The following is a 13,394-nucleotide window of genomic DNA, read 5'->3' as shown; positions in this document are numbered from 1 at the left end:
TTTTCCCTTTCTCCAGCTCCTCCTCTGCCAAAAAAAAAAACAAACCCCAAACCCAACCCTAAATCCCAGCTGGAAGTGGCTCTGACATCTTTAAGGATGTCCCAGCATCCAGGAGCACTCCTGGCATTCCAGAAAAAACCCATCAGGCTTCACTTCATGGATTGGGAATGATGGGGATAATGATGCTTTGGGTTCCCACGCTCCCAGATGGGCCAAGGCCATAATTAAGAGCCCTGATCCTATATCCAGGAATGTTTTCCATCCCAGGCAGGTGCCTGAGTCAGGAAGGATTCCCAGATCCGGGGATGGACCTGGATCATCCTCCAAGGATGAGGATCCAGGGAGGTGTCCAGAGAGCCAGAGGGATTCCTTGGGCTGAGGAATTCCCATGGGAAAATGATGGGAAAAAGGGGGGGGGGAAAAGGGGGGGGGGAAAAGGGGGGGGGGAAAAGGGGGGGGGGGAAAAGGGGGGGGGGAAAAGGAAAAAAGGAAAAAAGGAAAAAAGGAAAAAAGGAAAAAAGGAAAAAAAGGAAAAAAGGAAAAAAGGAAAGAAGGAAAGAAGGAAAGAAGGAAAGAAGGAAAGAAGGAAAGAAGGAAAGAAGGAAAGAAGGAAAGAAGGAAAGAAGGAAAGAAGGAAAAAAGGAAAAAAGGAAAAAAAAAAAGGAAAAAAGGAAAAAAGGAAAAAAGGAAAAAAGGAAAAGAAAGATAAAAGAAAGAGAAAAAGAAAGAGAAAAAGAAAGAGAAAAAGAAAAAGAAAAAAAGAAACTCGGGCCCAGCAACCCCTGGGGCAAGAGCTTTCCAAATTAAAAAAAAAAAAGAAAAAAAAAAAAAGGCTTTTCCCATCTTTTTTTCTATTTTTTGTCTTTTTTCTACTTTTTTCTCTTTTCTCCTCTTTTTTTCTCTTTTTTCCTCTTCTCTTTTTTCCTCTTTTTTCCCCCTTCTCTTTTTTATCTTTTCCCCCTCTTTTTTCTGTCTTTTTTCCCTTCTCTTTTTTTCTCTTTTTCCCCTTCTATTTTTTCCTCTTTTTCCCTTCTCTTTTTTCTCTTTTTCCCTCTTTTTTCTCTTCTTTTTTCCCTCTTTTTTCCCTTCTCTTTTTTCTCTTTTTCCCTCTTTTTCCTCTTTTTCCTCTTCTCTTTCTTCCCTTTTTTTCCTCTCTTTTTTTCCTCTTTTTTTTTCTCTCATTTTTTTTCCTCTCCTGTTTCCCTTTTTCTCTCCCCAGAACTGCACCAACTTCCATCCCCCAGCACTCCAGGAGCCAGAGTTTTCCCTCCCTGGATAACCAAGCGAGTCCAGGGGATGTGACATACCGATTTGGTTTGGGAGGGGGGGGGATTCCTCCTCTTTTCCTCCTCTTTTTCCTCCTCTTTTCCTGGTGCCAGAGAAGGAGCAGGAATTCCAGAGCCAGCTTTGCAGGAAAACAAATTCCCTGCTGCTGGAATCCCATAAAAACATCCTGAGGGAGGGGGGGGAGGAAGTCTCAGAAATAAATAAAAAAAAAAATCAAAAAAAAAAAAGGGGGATTTGGAGCTGCAGCATCCACCTCCTGGGAGCAGCAGGGATTTCTGTGGGATCAAGGGATCCAGGATGCTTTTTTTCTCCTTTCTTGCAGCCCAAGCTGAGCTGAGAGGAGATCTGGGGGTGCTCAGAGCCTTCCCTGAGAGCCCCCAAAATCCCAACCCCCCCCCCCCCCATTCCCTTTGCTGAGCAAAAATATTGAAGGAATATCCAAGATTTCCCAGGCACCCCCCTTCCCCTCTCCTCCAGAATCTTCCCAAACCTCAGCTGCACCCCAAGCATCCTCCTGATGCTGCTCCCATCGCTCCTGACCCCCCCACACCCCAAAAAAATAAAAAAAAAATAAAAAAAAATAAAAATCCTGCACCCTGCCCAGGACCCAGCAGCACCCTCAGGGCTGACCCTGCAGGGACCCCATCTGAACCCCCCCATCAAACCCCTTGGGTGCTCCCCCCGGCCCCACCCCAAATCCCCTCCTAGAGCAGCACTTGGTACCCGGGAGCATCGGGGAGGGATGCAGGGAGCCAGGGGGGGGTGACCTGAGCATCATCATCATCCTCATCCTCATCATCCTCATCCTCATCATCCTCATCCCTGCCCCACAGGCCCCAGCTCCAGCCCTTTCCCCCCCTTTTTCCCTCTTCCCAGGGAAAGGTCTTCTATTTTTGGGGCAGAATGGTTCCATTTGGCCTATATTAAGCTCCTGCAGGGTTTTGGGGTTTTTTGTTTTTTTTTTCGGCTTTTTTTTTTTTTTTTTTTGCAGTCACAAGGCAGGCACAGAGCTCGGGTAGGAACCTTCAGCACCTCCAGCAGCTCTGCAGCCCCCACTGCCAGCAGCTCCCGTTTCCATCCCTCCCTTCCCACATTTCCTGCTGAGCCAGGGATACTGGAGCATCCCACACCCTCCCTCTTCTCCCTCCCCACCCCCCTCATCCTGCTCCTGGGGCAAAAACATTGAGGAAAAAACCCTGGAAAACAATGAGAAACCCTCTGCACCCCCTTCCCAACCCTTCCCTCCCCAGGGATGCTGCTCTGGGGGTCACTTTTACCTTTTCCCCCGATATTTTTCCTCTTTTTCCACTTTATTCTTCCTGCCCCCTGTCCCGGGATGCCCTGACTGGGAAGCCAACCCTTTGACAGCAAAAAAAAAAAAAAAAATTAAATAAACACCCTCCCCCCCCATTCCTGGTCCTCTCCAGCTCCCCAGCCGGGCTGGTTTGATGCTCGTGGGAAAGCCCTGGGGCAGGGGGTTAATTAGCAGGGGGTTAATTAGCGGCGAGTTAATGAGCAGCAGGGGAGGATGAGGCAGCAGCATCCTCTGACTCAGGGCAGGGCCCCAGCAAGGTGCCCAAGGGCTACCAGAAGCCACCACGGGCTGCCAGGAGCCACCAGCATCACCGGGGGCTCCTAGGAACCCCCCCCCCCGGGCCCATTGGACCCCAATACCAGGGGCTCATTGGACCCCAATACCAGGGGCTCATTGGACCACCCCCCATGGACTCTTTGGACCCCCCCACCAGGGCCCCTTGGACCCCAATACCAGGGGCTCATTGGACCACCCCAAAAGGGGCTCAGTGGACACCACCCCCCCCCACGGGCTCCTAGGATCCCCCCACAGGCCCATTGGACCCCTCTCCAGGTTCTTATTGGACCCCAATACCAGGGGCTTATTGGACCCCCCATCTAGGGGCTCATTGGACCCCCCCTCAAGGGTTCCACTGGACTCCAACACCCAAAAACCTGGGGCTCATTGGACCCCATCACCAGGTCCTTCTAGGACCCCCCCCCACCAGGTTCTTATTGAACCCCAACGCCAGGGGCTCATTGGACCCCCCCCCACCATGGGCTCCTAGGATCCCCCCACAGGCCCATTGGACCCCCCTCCAGGTTCTTATTGGACCCCAATACCAGGGGCTCATTGGACCCCCCCTCAAGGGTCCCACTGGACTCCAACACCACGGGATCATTGGACCCCCCAAGGGCCTCAGTGGACCCCAAAACCTGGGGCTCATTGGACCCCATCACCAGGTCCTTCTAGGACCCCCCCCCTCCAGGTTCTTATTGAACCCCAACACCAGGGGCTCATTGGACCCCCCCTCAAGGGTCCCACTGGACTCCAACACCACGGGATCATTGGACCCCCCAAGGGCCTCAGTGGACCCCAAAACCTGGGGCTCATTGGACCCCAAAACCTGGGGCTCATTGGACCCCTCCCCCGTGGGCTCTTTGGGCCCCCCCACCAGGGCCCATTGGACCCCCCTCCAGGTTCTTACTGGACCCCAACACCAGGGGCTCATCGGACTTCTCCCCCATGGGCTCACTGGACCCCCCCCCGGCTCCTAGGACCCCCCCACAGGCTCATTGGACCCCCCTCCAGGGGGGGTCCTTATTGGACCCCAACACCAGGGGATCATTGGACCCCTACCCCATGGGCTCACTGGACCCCCCCACAGGCTCCTAGGACCCCCCTCCAGGTTCTTATTGGACCTCAACACCAGGGTCCCATTGGACCCCAATACCAGGGGCTCCTAGGACCCCACCAGAGTCCATTAGAGACCCCCCCATGGGCTCATTGGGCCCCACCCCAGAGGCTCATTGGGCCCCAAAACCTGGGGCTCACTGGACCCCACCCCAGAGGCTCATTGGACCCCAAAACCTGGGGCTCACTGGACCCCAGCACCAGGGGCTCTTTGGACCCCAAAACCTGGGGCTCATTGGACCCCCCCCAAGGATCTGGGTGTCATTTGGGGCAGCTGAGCAGAGCTGGTTCTGGGTGACCCCTCTGCAGACCCCATTGGGATTTGGCTCTTCCCTCTCAGCCCCCAGTTTCTTTTCTCCCCCTCCCAGCACCTCTCTGCCCCCCCTGGTTAAGCCCCCCAGGGTTCAATTAGTTAAATTAATCCAAATCCCCCCAAATCCGTGCCCTGAGAGCAGATTAACCTCTACCCCCCCTCACCTGGATTAACCCTCACCTGGATTAACCCTTCCTCTCAGGGCTTTTTCCACCTCCCTCCTCCTCCTCCTCCAGCACTCAGCCCCTTGGGGGAAAAAAGTTGGAAAAAAAAGCAAAGGAAAAGGAAAACAGCAAAGGAAAAAGATGGAAAAGACCCCCTGTCCCCCAGGGGAGGAACCTGAAGGGGGGAGAGGAGCTCAGGGTGGTTGGAGGCTGCTCCGAGCTGCAGGGAGGGAGTAATTCCCAAACCAAGCACAGGGAATATTTTTTTTTCCTGCCTCCAGAGCCTTTCTTGTCCCCAGTAGAAAACGAGGGATCAAACTCCCCTTGGCTTCCCTTGGGAAAAGGAAAACAGCAAAGGAAAAAGATGGAAAAGACCCCTCTGCCCCCCAGGGGAGGAACCTGAAGGGGGGAGAGGAGCTCAGGGTGGTTGGAGGCTGCTCCGAGTTGCAGGGAGGGAGTAATTCCCAACCAAGCACAGGGAATATTTTTTTTTTCCTGTCTCTGCAGCCTTTTTTGTCCCCAGTAGAAAACGAGGGATCAAACTCCCCTTGGCTTCCCTTGGGAAAAGAAAACAGCAAAGGAAAAAGATGGAAAAGACCCCCTGTCCCCAGGGGAGGAACCTGAAGGGGGAAGAGGAGCTCAGGGTGGTTGGAGGCTGCTCCGAGTTGCAGAGAGGGAGTAATTCCAAACCAAGCACAGGGAATATTTTTTTTTTTCCTGCCTCCGGAGCCTTTTTGTCCCCAGTAGAAAAGGAGGATCAAACTCCCCTTGGCTTCCCTTGGAAAAGGAAAACAGCAAAGGAAAAAGATGGAAAAGACCCCCTGCCCCCAGGGAGGAACCTGAAGGGGGGAGAGGAGCTCAGGGTGGTTGGAAGCTGCTCCGAGTTGCAGGGAAGGAGTAATTCCCAAACCAAGCACAGGGAATATTTTTTTTTTCCTGCCTCCAGAGCCTTTTTTGTCCCCAGTAGGAAAGGAGGGATCGAATCCCCTTGGCTTCCCTTGGGAAAAGGAAAACAGCAAAGAAAAAGATGGAAAAGACCCCCTGCCCCCCAGGGGAGGAACCTGAAGGGGGGAGAGGAGCTCAGGGTGGCTGGAAGCTGCTCCGAGTTGCAGGGAAGGAGTAATTCCCAACTAAGCACAGGAATATTTTTTTTTCCTGCCTCCAGAGCCTTTTTTGTCCCCAGTAGGAAAGGAGGGATCAAACTCCCCTTGGCTTCCCTTGGGAAAAGGAAAACAGCAAAGGAAAAAGATGGAAAGGACCCCCCTGCCCCCCAGGGGAGGAACCTGAAGGGGGGAGAGGAGCTCAGGGTGGTTGGAGGCTGCTCCAAGTTGCAGGGAGGGAGTAATTCCCAAACTAAGCACAGGGAATATTTTTTTTTTCCTGCCTCCGAGCCTTTTTTGTCTCCAGTAGGAAAGGAGGGATGGAATTCCCTGGCTTCCCTTGGGAGCTGGGCCCAGAGGATAAAGGGATTCAGGAATGAACCCTGGGGCCACCACCAGCAGCTCCAGAGGAGGTGAGATAAGAGCTGCACCAGTTCCCCAGTACCTGCAGCCAGCATTCCAGCACTGCTCCAGCCCTTCCAAAAGCATCCAAAGGAGGCTCAGGGGCTCCTGCAGCCCCTTTTAAGCCCCCCAGAGAGACCCCCCCCAGCCCAGCAGCCCATTAATTCCCTCCTCTCCATTGATTCACCAGCTGGTGCCCCTGACTCACCTCTTCCAGCTCTTGCCGTGGCCCGGGCTCATTTCCCTGCTCCCTCGGTTCCCATTGACTCAGAGCTGCTCAGCCCAAACTCACCCTTCCTTTCCCAGTCCCATCCAGTCCCATCCCAGTCCATCCCAGTCCCATCCCAGTCACTTTGATTCCCCCTGCCCCAGGTCCCTCTTTTCCTCCTCACCAGCAGCTGCCCTGATGAGCTCCAGGAGCATCCCAAGGAGGGATCCCCAGGATCCCAAAAGCACCATCCTAGATCCCAAAGCACCATCCTAGATCCCAAAGCACCATCCTAGATCCCAAAACCACCATTCTAGATCCCAAAGCACCATCCTGGACCCCAAAACACCATCCTGGATCCCAAAAACACATCCTAGATCCAAAACCACCATCCTGACCCCAAAACACCATCCTGGATCCCAAAACCACCATCCTAGATCCCAAAACCACCATTCTGGATCCCAAAACACCATCCTGGCTCCCAAAACCACCATCCTAGATCCCCAAAACACCATCCTAGACCCCAAAAACACCATTTTGGATCCCAAAAGCACCATCCTGGCTCCTAAAAGCACCATCCTAGACCCCAAAAACCACCATCCTAGATCCAAAACCACCATCCTAGATCCCCAAAGCACCATCCTAGATCCCAAAACCACCATTTTGGATCCCAAACCCACCATCCTAGATCCCAAAATCACCCTTGCCAAGCCCAAAGCTGCAGGCAGGATTTGCTTTTCCAGGGCCAAATATTCCTCCCCTTCCAATTTCCCCCCCTGGCCAGCACCTTTTCTTCCACGGATCAGGGGGAAAAAAAGCAAATTATTCCAGCACTGAAATGGCACCAACAGCTCTGACAGCTCCCTTCACCTTTCCTCCATCCAGGTTCGTTTCCACCAGCTGAAATAAAGGGGATATTCAAGAACCAGGTGGAAAATCATGGGAAGTGTGGAGGAAAGGGATCTGGGGGGGGAGGAGGAGGAGGGAGCCGAGGTCCTCGGCGCACCCAGAGCTCCGAGTGGAAAATTCCTTCCCCTGAGTCCGGATTGTGCCCAACAGGTTTTTAGTCCCAGCCCCTTTCTTTGTGTCAGGGCAAAAACTCATCCCTAGGGCATTTGTTTGGATCACATGGGCGAGGATATAAAAATGGGTCCTACCTGTCCCTGGCCAGTGAACACCTGGGAAAAGCCAAGGAAGCTGCTGGATTGGAGAGAAGAGGCAGGGAAAGGTGGAGAGGTGCACACAGGTATCCAAGAGGAAATTGAGCCACTGGGGTTTTGGTTTTTTCCCCCAGGGTTTTGTTAGGGCCACTCCGGGAGTGGTGATGGGGTGTGGGGAGGCTGAAGGGGGTTTTAATCCTGGTTGGGAAGCTGGGGGCTGAAGAGGTTGAAGGGTTGGAAGTGGTTGGGGGGATGCCAGGGAAGAAGGGTTGGAAGGGTTGGAAGTGGTTGGGGGATGCAGAGGATGAGGGTTTGGAAGTGGTTGGGGGGATGCAGAGGATGAGGGCTTGGAAGTGATTGGGGGGATGCAGAGGATGAAGGGCTGGAAGGGGGTGGGGGGATACAGGGGATAAAAGGTTGGAAGTGGGTGGGGGGATGCAGAGGTTGAAGGGTTGGAAGTGGTTGGAGGATGCCAAGGATGAGGGGTTGGAAGGGGGTGGGGGGATACAGAGGATAAAAGGTTGGAAGTGGTTGGGGAATGCAGAGGATGATGAAGGTTTGGATGTGATTGGGGGGATGCAGAGGATAAAAGGTTGGAAGGGGGTGGGGGGATACAGAGGATGAGAGGTTGGAAGTGGTTGGGGGATGCCAAGGATGAAGGTTTGGATGTGGTTGGGGGGGATACAGAGGATAAAAGGTTGGATCTGGTTGGGGGGATGCAGAGGATGATGAAGGTTTGGATGTGATTGGGGGGATGCAGAGGATAAAAGGTTGGAAATGGTTGGGGAATGCAGAGGATGAAGGGTTGGAAGTGGTTGGGGGATGCAGAGGATAAAAGGTTGGAAGTGGGTGGGGAATGCAGAGGATAAAAGGTTGGAAGGGGGTGGGGGGATGCAGAGGATAAAAGGTTGGAAATGGTTTGGGGGATGCAGAAGATGAAGGGTTGGAAGTGGTTGGGGGATGCCAAGGATGAAGGTTTGGATGTGGTTGGGGGGGATACAGAGGATAAAAGGTTGGATCTGGTTGGGGGGATGCCAAGGATGAAGGGTGGGAAGTGGGTGGGGGGGATACAGAGGATAAAAGGTTGGAAGGGGGTGGGGGGATGCAGAGGATGAAGGGTTGGAAGTGGTTGGGGGGATACAGAGGATAAAAGGTTAGAAGTGTTTGGGGAATGCAGAGGATAAAAGGTTGGAAGTGGTTGGGGGATGCCAAGGATGAAGGGTGGGAAGTGGGTGGGGGGGATACAGAGGATAAAAGGTTGGAAATGGTTTGGGGGATGCAGAAGATGAAGGGTTGGAAGTGGTTGGGGGATGCCAAGGATGAAGGGTGGGAAGAGGGTGGGGGGATACAGAGGATAAAAGGTTGGAAGTGTTTGGGGAATACAGAGGATGATGAAGGTTTGGGTGTGGTTGGGGGAATACAGAGGATGATGAAGGTTTGGATGTGGCTGGGGGAATACAGAGGATGATGAAGGTTTGGATGTGGTTGGGGGGATGCAGAGGATGATGAAGGTTTGGATGTGGTTGGGGGCTGCACCTGAGCTGTGCCATGGGAAGAGTTCTGGTGCCACCCCGGGGCCTTTCCAGCCCTGAGGGCTGCTGCAGATCCTGGGGAAGAGGTCTCAGCTCCATTGTCCCTTTAAGCTGGGAAGATTTGGGCTCTCAGCCCCGGCCTGGGAAGGGCTGGTGACACTTTTTACTGAGCTGGATGAGGTTTAAGGAGGAGCTGGGGCTGATGTGGGCAGAGAGGAGGCTGCTCAGGCAGAGCCACGGGGGAGGAGACCCCAAGCTGTGGAGGAGAAGAGTTTTCCAGCCTGGGCCAGGTGCCTCCCTGTTATCCCAGGGGAATGGAGGGGATAAAACCAGTGGCTCTGGTGGTTCAGTAAAGGGCTGGCAGTGCCTCCTGCCTGGGACATCCACACAGCCACCCAAGAGCTGCCTGGCAGGTGACAGGGGGACAGGGGGACAGGCAGCATGGATGTGATGCTCCCACACCCCAGGAGGTGCTGGTTTGACACCACCCCCCCCAGTGTCCCCTCTTTTCCAGCCTTTAAACATCCCTCCTTCCTGAGCCATCCCAGGCAGCTCCTCTGCCCCATCCCTCACCCCTCCAGGGGGGGGTTTGGGACCCCAGAAGTTTTTCCTTTGCTTCCTCCTCTGCTCTCCATCCCTGCTGGTTGCTTAGAAACAGCCTCCTTGTTCTTTGATATATTTTTTTTTTTTTGTAATTATTTCTTTTATTATACTTTAACATGGAGCTATGCAGCTCCTTAACCACCCCCCCTCCAGACCCCACACCATGCTGCAGCCAGACCCAGGGACAAGACCCTTTAGGTCCCCCTTTCCCCTTTGAACTTGGTCCCCAAGCTGTAGCAGACACCCAGGTGCCCTTTGAGGATGGATCCCTCGGGGTGGTTTGCTCAGGGGGGGTTTATTTCCTTCTCCTGATGAAGAGCTCAGCCTGGTTGGCAGCATCCTCAGCCTATTTTTTAATTTTTCCTTCTCCCAGGCAAGAAAAGGGAAAAACAGAGAAGCCACAGGATGCACCGTTAGGAGAGGAACTTTCCCCAAATAGAAGCTTTTCACAGATTTTTTTTTGTTTGTTTTGTTGGGGTTTTTTTGTTGTTGGCTTTGGGGTGTTTTTTGGTTTTTTTTTATTTTTCACAAGACATCAGCAGCTCTTGGTAGTGGCTGAAGCTGTGAAAGCTGCACCAAGCAGTGAGGAGCCTGGAAAGGTTTCAGGCTGCAGCTGCAGCCCCATTGCCAGCACAGGGACCCCAAATTTGGCTTGGGGGGGAGGTGTGGGAAAAAGCTGGAGGAGCAGCCTGAGCTTCTTTTTTCCTATCCAAGCTTTTCCTGCACCCAGCAGGGTGCTAAACCCCACGTATCCCAGCAGGAGGGGGCAGAAATCCTGGCCCCAAAGCTTGGATTTTGCTCTGCCCCAGTTTCTCTCTGCAAAAAACTCTCTCTGGAGATGTTCCCCAGCTCTGGGCAGGGATGCTTTGCTTGTGTAACATTTTACAGGAGGCCTTGGCTCCTTCTGGCTTGAAATATTTATAAAGGGAGGGAAGAATCCCTGAAATCCTGCAGTGGTGGCAGGATGAGTTATCACCTGGGCCATATCAGGTGCCTGCATTACAGGGATGGGAGGAGGAGGGGATCCAGGCCTGAATTTCCAGAGCATCCCAGTCTCCTGGGATGGGACAGATCTCCTGCACTGCCAGGCCAGGGGATGGAAAGCACACAAATAATTTTTTGGGGCTTGTCCTGGGGATGGAAAGCAGAGAAATATTTTTGGGGGCTTGTCCTATGGATGGAAAGCACACAAATATTTTTTGGGGCTTGTCTCCTGGGGATGGGAAGCACAGAAATATTTTTGGGGGCTTGTCCTGGGGATGGAAAGCACAGAAATATTTTTTTTGGGGGGGGCTTGTCCTGGGGATGGAAAGCACAGAAATATTTCTGGGGGCTTGTCCTGGGGATGGAAAGCACAGAAATATTTTTTGGGCCTTGTCCTGGGGATGGGAAGCAGAGAAATATTTTTTGGGCCTTGTCCTATGGATGGGAAGCAGAGAAATATTTTTGGGGGCTTGTCCTGGGGATGGGAAGCAGAGAAATATTTTTTGGGCCTTGTCCTATGGATGGGAAGCAGAGAAATATTTTTGGGGGCTTGTCCTATGGATGGGAAGCAGAGAAATATTTTTTGGGGCTTGTCCTGGGGATGGGAAGCAGAGAAATATTTTTTGGGGCTTGTCCTGGGGATGGAAAGCACAGAAATATTTTTTGGGGGCTTGTCCTGGGGATGGGAAGCACAGAAATATTTTTTGGGGGCTTGTCCTGGGGATGGGAAGCACAGAAATATTTTTTGGGGCTTGTCCTGGGGATGGAAAGCACAGAAATATTTTTTGGGGGCTTGTCCTGGGGATGGGAAGCATGGAAATATTTTTTGGGGGGGCTTGTCCTGGGGATGGAAAGCAGAGAAATATTTTTTGGGGCTTGTCCTGGGGATGGAAAGCAGAGAAATGTTTCTTGGGTTTGTTCTGGACCTTTCTCTCTGGTAGTGGTTGGCTCCTCACCAGCCTGGTGCCACATCCCACTCTTCCTCCTCATGGTTGGGTTGGGTTTTGCCAGTGCTGCTTGGAGTTTTTCTCCTGCCTGCTGGCTCCAAATGGATGTTAATCCCATAAAAATCCCATTTATCCAAGCTCTTGCATCCCTGGCTGCCCAGCAAGGGATGGCTGAGCTCTCCCCCAAACCCTGCTGCTAGGGCCGGGGTGGATTTCTGGGCTGAGGAGCATCACCCAGCAAGAAAAGCTGCAAGATTTGGGGTTTTCAGAGCAGCAGAATTTAGGGATGACTCCAATTCCACCTCCTGAGGGAATCCAGGGAATTGTGCTGGCTCTCCCAAAACCTCCATCCCTGGCAGGAGCCCTGAGCGGGTGACCCGGTGACAGGAGAAGGAGGGGAGAGCTCTCTTGCCCTGCCCCTTTCCCAGCTTCCAAGAGGGGAAAATCCCCCAAAACCAAAGTTCTTGGTGGGCTGCTGACCCCTCCCCAGGAGCCTGGGGGTACCCATTCCCACCGGGAAGGCTCTCAGCCCAAGGGACAACTTCTGGACAACCCCAAACCGGGATTAGGGGGGAAGGGGAGGGCTCTGTGGGTGCGCATGGGGATGTTTTGGGGCCGGTGGTGGCATGGGGAGGGCAGCCAGCTGTAGGCTGTCCCAGCCGAGAGGGCCAACCCCCTCCCCGCTGAAAAAGGAGACTTTTTTTGGCCAGGAAATCCCTGCAGGATTTTGCCTTCCCGTCCTTAGGGTGAAAAGAGTGAGGCAGTGCAGGAGGAGCTGGGACGGGGAGCTCAGGGGGTGGCTTTTAGGACTTGAGTCCCCCCCAGGGGGTGTTTTCCCACAGCCCTCCTGCCCTCTCCTTGCAGAATCTGCCAAGAGCAAGAGATGGAAACCCCAGGGAAAGGCAGCCCTGCCGGGAAGATGAGTGCCATGGCTCACAGCCTGTAAGTAACCCTCTTCCCGACGTCTCCCTGCTTCCTCCACCTTCCCTTCCCCACTCCACCCCTCCAGGGCATTTTTTTTTTTTTTTTTTTTTCCTGCGTCCTCCGTCTCCCGGGGACTTTGCTCTTTGCTCCAGGGCCACCTCTCCGTTCCCCCCTCCGGCGAGGTGGAAAACTCAGAGCAAGGGTTTAGGGGCAGAGGAAAGGCAAAAAAGGAGGTTCCTGCAGGTGGGGAGGGGGGAGAAGGGGTCTGCGGGAAGGGGGTGGCTGCTCTCCAGCTCTCTGCAAGGTGAATAACGACTTGGTTTGGGGGACCTGGATCGGGGGGAGCGTGGGGACTGAGGTGGTGGCAAAATGTTTGGTGGCTGCTCCAAGGAGCAGAAGGAAAAAGGGGGTTGCAGGGCCCCTCCCCACCACCCTGGGGAGCACCTGGGAGGGATGGAAATGCTCCTGGGATTTAATCCTGGAGAGCCGGGAAGTTTACCAAGGAGGGCAGGGCCAGAACAAAGCTGGGGTTTCCGACATCCAGAGAGCTTCTTCGTCCCTTGCTGCAGAGGGGGAGGGTGCTAAGGGGTGACATGGGTGCTTGGGACCTTGTGGGGTCCCCGCTGTCACCCCTGGGGTTTGGATGGAGCCTCTTTGCCTGGGAGCCGGGGTGATTAGAGAGCGGGACAGATGGGAACCCTCGGGGGAGGAGTTCAAAGAGGCTTAAATCCGAGCAAAAAGCCTTTTAATTCCAGAGCCTGAGGGACGGGAGCCGTGGCCTTGCAGCCGTGTCGTGTGTGTGCCACGCCACGCCACGCCACGCCACGGGCTCCCCGGGGGTGCAGTAAATCCCCCGAGATTTCTGTTCCTCCTCCCACGGAGCAGAGGGGCTGCCCGGAGCTCCAAAGATGCTCCCTAAACCTTTTCCCCCCCATCACCTTCCCGCTGGGAAAGGGGCCGTGGGGCCGAGGGTTTCTCCCGCGAGTGACAATCGGGCTTTTGTTTTGCCCAGCAGGGAAGGAAAGAGAGGAGAGGGGGGGGGAAGGGAGCAAAGGGAGATTTG

Source organism: Heliangelus exortis, chromosome 30 (genome assembly GCF_036169615.1).
Source record: "Heliangelus exortis chromosome 30, bHelExo1.hap1, whole genome shotgun sequence".
In the NCBI taxonomy this organism is placed as follows: domain Eukaryota; kingdom Metazoa; phylum Chordata; class Aves; order Apodiformes; family Trochilidae; genus Heliangelus; species Heliangelus exortis.
The sequence above is the reverse complement of the archived record's forward strand: the minus strand, read 5'-3'. Positions refer to the sequence as shown.